The sequence below is a fragment of the Camarhynchus parvulus genome, chromosome 2 (assembly GCF_901933205.1).
Source record: "Camarhynchus parvulus chromosome 2, STF_HiC, whole genome shotgun sequence".
In the NCBI taxonomy this organism is placed as follows: Eukaryota; Metazoa; Chordata; class Aves; order Passeriformes; family Thraupidae; genus Camarhynchus; species Camarhynchus parvulus.
Genome location: NC_044572.1, coordinates 92,783,023 through 92,790,508, shown reverse-complemented (window position 1 = coordinate 92,790,508; position 7,486 = coordinate 92,783,023).

Below are 7,486 nucleotides of genomic sequence, written 5' to 3'. Positions count from 1 at the left end.
TTTTATTTTGTAATTCTGCATGCAATTACAGTGTTACATCAAGGTATTAAATACTTTAAATCTGCTGAAAAAAAAAAGGAAGGAGATTAGATGAGATGTTGTGATTTAAATTTAGCTCTTCTCACCACTACAGTGCTTTTATTTTACTCATTCTTCTTCTCCCTCTGTACCTTTGCCGAGTGTGGAAATTAACATGAATCTCCATGTCAGTCTTCCCCTGCTGTGCAAGCAATTTCTAAACACCAGGTTGAACTGCATAAGCAAAGTAACCTTGTGCTGCAGCCAGGCTGCTTCCAAAATGTGAAGTAATTTATGTACAGCTGCACTACATTTTAAACAATGCTGTAAATATGAGAAAGCTTGTATTTTAAAGCTCCTCTTAGTTGGGCAGAAGAACAGCACTCCAACACTTTAGTGGAGTTCATTTTCAGATTCCTCATAAAAAATTCTCAGTGGTTCAGAACTCTCATAACCAAAACCTTCCTCCCCTAAGAATCTGTTTTATTTTTGTTGTTTGGGGTGGGGAAATTTCACACCACGCCACGCCACACCACACCACACCACACCACACCACACCACACCACACCACACCACACCATACCATACCATACCATACAATACCATGTCATGCTCAGCATGGAAAGCTGGGATAGGAAGAAAGGAGAGAGACTTTCAAAGTGATGCTTTCACCATTACTTTTGATGGAGTCCTGCATTCCTGGAAGTGGCTGAACACCTGCCTGCCCATGGGAAGTAGTGAATGAATCCGTTGTGTTGCTTCACTTGCATACATGGCTTTCACTTTATCTATTAAACCTTTATCTCAACCTACAAGTTTTCCTCACCTATACCCTTCTAATTCTCTTCCCACTCTCTTCCACTGGGGAGTAGAGTGAGGGGCTGCATGGAGTTTCACTGCCAGCTGGATTAAACCATGACAACTGTACTGGGAAAAGTGTAACCAGCAAGTCAAATGAAGTGGGTTTTTCTCCTTCATGTTGTAATAAAGAGGCCACAGCTGGTGTTCAGTTTAGGGCTTTTCAATAAAACAAGGATATGGACATACCAGAATGAACCCACTGGAGGGCCACCAAGATGACTAGGAGGCTGGAACACATCCCACCAAGGAGGTGGTGGAGTCCTGTTTGTTCAGCCTGCACTAAGGAAGTGTAATGGGGGCTATTCTGCTGTTATAAGATCACAGGGGAAGTTTCTTCTTGATATGCCATAAAAAAAAGAACAAGGCAATGGTGCTGAATGGCAACAAGAGAAATTTCTATTGAAACCTATCAAAAATGTTTTCACTGGGAGAGTGGTCAAACACTGAACCAAGCTGCTCATTCAAGTTGTGGAATCTCTGTCTTGGAAGCTATTCCAAGCTTGACTGGAAAAGCTACAGGCATAGCTCCTCACATAGGTGAGGAGAAATTTGTTTGGTTTGGTGAAGAAGAAAATACACTATGAGCTAACAGTGGCCTGCAGCTACCTCAAGGGGCAATGCTGCAGTGACAAATTTTTCATGGTGGTTGCAGACAGTTTTGCAAGATGCAATAGCAGCAATGTGCAGTGAGAAAAGTTCCAACAGGACATTACAAAAATGTCTCTACTAAGTGTGGTACAGCACCGGGACAGAGAGACTGACTTCATCTTTGGAAATTTTCAAGACTGAGGTAGAAAAAGCCATTGCTGACCTGTTCATCTGTTGAAAAATTCTCATTCAATTAACTATGCAGGTGGACTGGATGATTTTCAGAAGTTCCTCCAACCCATAAGCTTATATTTCTGTAACTCAGTCTCCTATATTACATTGTTACATCTCCTGCTCTGTTCCCTGGCTATCTCAATTTTTCCACTTTCCTGGAGGTAACTCCTGTTCTTTCCAGAAATTAAGTCTTCTCTTTCCTTGCCCACACTTTTTGGTGATTTATACCTGTTTTTTGACTCATCTCCTCCTCCTTCCTTCATTTTGACTGATGACATATGGGGTTTTGGGTCATATAACCCTTTCATGCATCTCTCCTCTGTGTCATCTCATTTAACAGGTGCCTGTAAACTTCAAATGTTTGCACAAATGCCTCCTCTCTCCCTTCCTCTGCTCTCTATTTTCATGTCACTCTTTTACCAATCCTCCAGTTGCAGTGCTAATCCTCAGATCTTTTCTTCTCTCTGGCAACACTTCATCAGTAAGTAATTTCCATCAGGTACCTTTTCAAGATTAGAAAGTATCCTACAGCTTCTGCATCATTTTTATGCCTGTTCCATTTTTAGTCAGATTTTATGCATTAAAGAAACTATTTCTCTGTCCCTTGCCTGGTTTTAATAGACTATGGAGGTTTTTTCGGATGTGTCACATTGAGTCAACAACAGTCTGTGCAGGCATGAAAATACAAAGTAATATGAAAGCTATCAAGTTTGTGAAAGACGATTTTGACAGACCTTTTTAGAGACATGTGGCATATAATGTAGTTCTGTGAGTAGGAGATCAATTCAGACCAAATTTCCCTAAATTTAAAGAGAAAATTGTACTTCCATCATCTCACCCTATAAAAAGATATTTTAAAATACTCTTTATGTCTTTGCTTTTATAGTCCCTGGACTTTCCTCAACATTGGCTGCTTCCACGGTTAAATCTCTGCAGTTAACTGTCCATCAGCTGTGATTAAAAGCAGAAAGCTGCAGCTGGCTCAGACGCACGCTGCCTGTGCCACTCAGCTCCCCTGGAGAAGACTGTAAACTACAAACTGCGGCAAACCACAGATCCCACACACTCTAACCCAGCCAACTAGCACCAGCCACTGCAACCTTCTCTTGCATTTGAAATTAAGTGGGAATCTCAGAGAACACTCCACAACTTTTTGGAATGTGTTGAAGTTCTCTAGGTTGAGGAGATGTAACAAGACCAAGCAGCTACAATGGATATAGCTGGTTTGAGGTGTGGCAACACACGAGTAAGTGACACAAATTTCTAATGCTGCAAACTTATCTTTGTCATGATTTCCATACATTTGGTGATGTTCCAAATCATGAATTCCTAGAACCAGAAGACTACAAGAAAACACCAAACTTCAAAGGTTTTACACATTGAGGACATCGACTGCAGTCTTCTGCTCATGGTGTACATTAAACAAATCTATTTACCTTGAGTCTAGTCCTAAAGATCTGTTTATTGAACTGCTTTACTCATGAAAACTGGCAATCACAGTATTTTATTTATGCATGTTTACTGCAACAAAATAACACAGGAAAAGTTCGTGCAGCACATAGTCTCAACCTACACTTATGGACATTTATTTTAGAATAGGTGCTTCAATGACAATTCAGATCTAGATAAAAAAAATCTAAAACTTGACTCTTCTACCATCATTCCTACTTTTCTTTGGTACATATTTTTATGTCCTTTTTCACTACCTTTATATCAAAAGTCTCACAATATTTTGGAATAGCACTAGAATATCCTGTCACAGCACAGAGACTATGCTGTTTGTAGCAGAAGGAAGGATTTAAATTAATTAGTGATGCTGAAGTAAAGCAAAAGGAAAGAGTTTTAAGATCACATTTTTTCAGTTGATGGTAAGATATAGCACAGCTGAAGAATAATGATTTTACTGCTTGCTTATTTAGCTTTATTTTTTCTTTTATAATGAAAATGCTTGTATTAATTCAAATTTTCTACATCCTTTCTCTTAGTATATGCAACACTGGATAAACAATGACACCTTCTAATACTGCAGATCTGTTCTATTAGCTGGATACCAGAAAGCCTTTTAAGAGTATGCTGTAGTATAAGCTGCCGTCTTCTTTGTGTTCTGATTTCTTTATGTAGCCTCACCACAGTTTTATGTGCAAATTTTCTGCAAATCTCTGTCTTTGAAATATGCAAACATAACTTCATCACAAAAAAGTGAGATAGCATACTGACCATGGGATTCTCAGAGTGATCCTCTGAGGGCCTTGCTCCTTTACCATCATGACTTAAAAAATCTCCCATAAAGCACAAAGGCATGAAGGGCATTAGGGCTGTGACAGAAGCTTTTGGCTGACCTTTTGTGGAATCAGGGGATCTAAATTAGTTCTGTAAATAATGAGCAACCAAGATAAAGATACTTCAATGAATAAACAACTTGTAGGAAAAGGGAGCCATTTTGCTCAGGTTAAAGTTGAAAGAATTGATAAAGTTAGGTAAATTCAATGTAAAGTCTAAACAGTTTTTTTTCCATGCGTTGTGTGGTTACAAGTGTGTTTTACAATTCAGGGTGGTTTATTTATTCCTTCTTAGCTAATGCACAAAAAGTTTAGTGGGCAGTAGGTGGTGCCTTGAGAGTCTACCTAGAACAGAGGCTAGACAGAGCTAAAGGAATAAAGTAGGTATTTATTGAAAAGGCCTTCAAAGGATACACCTTGGGCAGTACAAGAGCCTCGCCATGGCTGCACCCAAGATGGACGATGGATCACACGTTTTCACACTTTTATAAGTTCTGGTCCATTTACATATTGGGGTTAATTGTCCAATTACAGCTTCAGGTTATGAAGTACCATCCTCAGTTTGCTCTCCTCAATTCACTGTTGTTTATACTTTTTGAGCCTGAAGCTGCAACAGTGTCCTTGGTTGTCAGGCTGGAAAAGTTTTGTCTGACTACCCTGTGAAGAGAACTTGCTAACATTTTATATGAAGTTCAGAGTTATATGCTAATGCAGTACAGAATCTGGATAACATGAAAGCTAAAACTTAAGGCATCATAGGAAGTAGGAATTAGAAGACTTAAAAATGTTATAATGAACAGACTAAAATAATTCAAATAGACAATCTGTTCACACCTAACCATTGCTTTACTTTTTTTGTATCAAGTTAATATGAAACACAATTATAATTTTACTCAATTCCTACATAATAAGCACAGTTAATTGCATAAGAAAATGAAGCAGTGTTTTGCAAAACTTGAAAGTGTTTTAAAGATATCTGTTTTCTGGAATGATAGCTTTAAAATTGTAATATCTTCTAAATAAGTAACTGGTATCAAAGAAAACAATAGGTGGCGGAGAGAGAAGACTCTGCACAGAAGACTGTTTTATATATCCAGAATTACACAAAGCATTTCAAATTTAGTTGTCTACTTCTAAATTTGCCCTAAAGGCCACAAAATTAATTCTAAAACCTGTAGATATCTTCAAGCTATTTTATATTACTATGAGACACTAAAAGTGTTGCTACACTATCTAAATAAATATTACAAGACGAAAAATCCAGAACCAAACTATAAATCTGTATTTCTCAGAAGTAAAAAGGTCCACAACAAGGCAGGCATTTGAGCCAAGATTTAATTTTTAATATTTCCCCACTAATAATCACCAGTCTTTATCATCTCTGAGCAGTTGGAAAGAATTTGTGGAATACACCAGTGAACCTAAGGCTATGTCTATGCCAGTGAATTACACAATACCTGTGACTCTTCCCAGACACTGGAATATGACTGGTCTGAAATTATTAGAGCAGTCCCTGACACACTTTTGGCCTGTACCAACTAGCTGTCTCCCAAGCAATTCCCAGGCATGGAATTACAAAATCCCACAGACCATTAGCACCAAAGGATTTGCATCCAGTCAGCCTGTTCTGGAGGCTGGCTGTGTTTGTTTACTGGGGTACTTTTGAGTCAGTCCATGCCAGTTGGCTTCTGGGCCTGGGAATATTCTTAGGAATGCTGTTATTTGCTGGTATAGAAATACTTCTCACCCTTTCTTTGTAATGCTCAGGGCAAGCAGGATGCTTAAGGAAGGTAAAGACCAAGTCAGTAAAGTTTCATTCAGTTAAAATAACTTTGATTACCAAATCCATATGGATGAGGTTTTTCTTTTTTTTTTTTAACAAACCACCTTCCCCTTTTATTTTAATCACACTGCAACAGATGCGACACAAAATTCAACTAAATTCAGAAACTGTTTGAGGTGCAGCTTGTTTTTTCTGTAAATTGATTAATCCCATGCAGTATGTCAGGCTGGAGTTACACTCAAAGGTAGCACATGCAATGCAGGTAGAATATCCAATGCTACCAGTAACCAGAGATGAGTGCCTGCCACATCAAGTCCTGGAAGCCAAGAGAGCAGAGCATTATTTGGTGCTTCTTCAGAGTGCCTCTCTTGTTTTGGACTAACTGTTAACAGCCCAGCCCATAATGTCTAACCTGTTAGGCTACAGGATTATGCCTCCTCTCTTCCTCCAGTACAATCCGTTTAAGAAGACCACCAGCTACCCTGATGGTCAAGGCAGCCCCAAAGAGAGGATGATTTTAAATACTCCCAGCTGCAGAGAGACAAATGGGAAGGGTCAGAGGTTCCAATTTGCAGGGTGAATGCTCTAGACATTGGGATAGATGGTACAGTACATCCAAAGCTTACTTGGCTCCCTTCCTGCTTGAAAGTACCTCCAGAGGAAATCTAGATTCTTACCTTGTAGTCTGAGTACAGTCATGCAAGCCTCAAACAGAATGAGTTTTCAGACAAACCTTTTACTGGTACCTTTGAGATAATTCCAAATGACTCCTCAGAACATGATGTTTCTGGGTTATCCAAACTTTTTTTAGGCCCCAAAATCTGGGCTTTGGATTCCACTCTTGAGTCCAAATCTCATAAAACTTAGTTGTGCTGTGCTGAAATTATGGACACCTAATTACCGTAATAGCTCAGGCTTTTAAATTGCTGCTGTATTTACACTGCCTTGTCACTTGGGACCAGAGGCAAAATTCCCTGGGGACTGCCTGCAGGCTGATTCTCGCTTTGCTTCTCATCTGGAAAATCAAAATGCCTCTCCAAAACAGAAATCTAAGGCAAAGAGTAGGACTGGCTCATACCTGAGCTCCTCCAGGCTGTGCAGACACAGCTTCAGCTGATTTGGTTATTTGAATTCAAACACAGATTTCGGAGTCAGTAGAAACAGTGTGGCCTTAACTCCCCATGTGTAATATGAGGAGTAGCAGAGCTTTTCTACCTTACAGTGATCAGGAAGATAACGCATTCCCATTCTGGAGTCACTCAGGCAGTACACCACAGCAGCCAGTCAAAACACACAGCCAAAAAGATGGAAAGTTTTTGGGGGTGTAGAGGAGGCTGAATGATGGAGGTAGTTATGGATCACTGATTCTCAAGGCAGACTCACACTGTTCTATATCCTAGTGAAAGCTTCTCTACATGCACTGACTGAGTACAGCTGAAGGACAAGGTGCTTGCAGCTCTGTGACACAGAAGCAGAGTGTGGTAGGTGCCAGCCAAAGCAGGCAGCCAGGGGAATTCTCAGCTGGGAGAACCTGGCTGCCTTCCAGCCTTGCTTATCTGCATATATTATACAAGTGTAAGTTTATATATATATATATATATAATATGTGTGGGTGTGTGGGTGTATATATATACACACATATATATATGTATGAATGAATGTACAGATAAAAAATACATACACACACATATATATGTATATCAGAACTTTTGAAAGAATCATT